This window comes from Phascolarctos cinereus, unplaced genomic scaffold, assembly GCF_003287225.1.
Source record: "Phascolarctos cinereus isolate Bilbo 61053 unplaced genomic scaffold, phaCin_HiC Scaffold_5;HRSCAF=322, whole genome shotgun sequence".
Taxonomy (NCBI): domain Eukaryota; kingdom Metazoa; phylum Chordata; class Mammalia; order Diprotodontia; family Phascolarctidae; genus Phascolarctos; species Phascolarctos cinereus.
Window position 1 is genome coordinate 295651751 of NW_027555958.1, and position 1740 is coordinate 295653490.

A 1740-nucleotide genomic window follows, 5' to 3' on the forward strand; every position below is an offset into this window, starting at 1 on the left:
AGCCTTTGTCTCTGACCTGCCACCCTGCTATCCATTCTCTTCTCTTACAGGACACCCAGTCATCTGAAACTTCAGTGCTTCTGTCTCATTTCCCTTTCCTCATTTCCAGAGCCCTGTAGGAAGTTCTGTTCCTAGCTGCTATGGCTCTGGTAGAAGCTGAGCCATAGAATTCTATCCTCATCCGTAAACCAGGCTTAATAAAGCAGAATCAAAATCAGTGCCTTTGTCTCTCTGTGGATTTCTCTTTATAAATCGATTCTTTATGATTTATGGAGTGATTGCATAGATATTATCTGATTTGATCATGAGGTAGACAAGGCAGATAGAAAGAATTTCCCATTCTATAAGTAAGTGTACTGATGCTTATCAATGATAACACCTTTGCCAAAGTTTTATCAATGACAATGTAAGAATAATGTCTGAATAACTTAAGAATAAGAATGTAAGACTAGAATCTGGGTCTCTGTGGGGACCATGAGGGTGGCTATAGTATACTGGAGGGACTCAAGGGATGTGGGGAGGAGGAGGGGGGAGGAGATGAAGCTCTAAGACTTCAGTAAAGCAGGTGAAGCCCTTGTTGGGGTTATTCTATTGTAATAATAGGTCTCCTGAACAGTCTGAAAGCTGGCTGTAGAATGTCTTGCTATCTTTCTCAAGTTCAGTGTGACTGGGTAATTAATTAGATGATTCTTGGCCTGTGACCTCATTCAGTATAATCACCTCTATTACAAGAGTCACTTATCCACATGCAGAATGTAGGTCTATAAACAATGTAAATAATGAGAAGGAATCAAGTAGGAAAGTCATTCTTTATCCTCACCCTCCCATCCCATCCCCCACCAGACACACACACATGCACACACACACACACACACACACACACACACACACACTACTCTCCAGAGTTATAAAACCATGGAATGTCCAAAGTGAAAGGGATCTTTTTTTCTCTTTCTTTTTTTTAAAAAATTCTTTTTTTTTTTGTGAAAGGGATCTTTAGTTAGTTTAGTCCACCTCCCATTTTTTTTTGTAAGTAAGTGGCTGAGAGGATCCCTAGAACACTGGATTTTCAGGCAGAAAAACATGAGTTTAAAGCCCACGTCAGACACTTAATAGCTCTGTAATCACTTAACCTTTTTCAGCCTCAGTTTTCTCAACTGTAAAATGAAGATAATAATAGTCCGTACCTCCCAGGTAGGGATGTGAGGATGTGATGTGAGGATGAAATGAGATACTATTTGCAAAGAGCTTTTCACTATTTAATGTGCTATACAAATGCTAGTTATTATTATTATTTTACTATGGGAGAAACTGAGGCTTTGAGAGAATAAATGACTTGCCCAAGGTCACACACCTACTTGGTGCCAGAGTTGGGACTGGAACTCTGGTCTCCTGACTCCCTTCCCCCTCTTCCTGCCATGTTACTTCTTTGTCCTTCATAGCTAGTTCTCTTCTTGATTGACAAGGGATGATCTTCCTCAGAGCTTGGTCTTCCTTCTTAAGTTTATCTGAAAAATCAAAGGAGAGATGAACAACACAGAAAACAAAAATAATAGAAACAATACTAGAAAGAAAACTAGAAACATTTTTGCAAAAAAAACCCCTCAACAAACAAACCAATAAACCATTAGCTAATTTGATTAAAAAGAAGAAAATCAAATTACCAGTATCAAAAATGGAAAAGAAACATTCACTACAAATGGAAGAGAAATAAAGGATATCATTAGAAACTATTTCGTC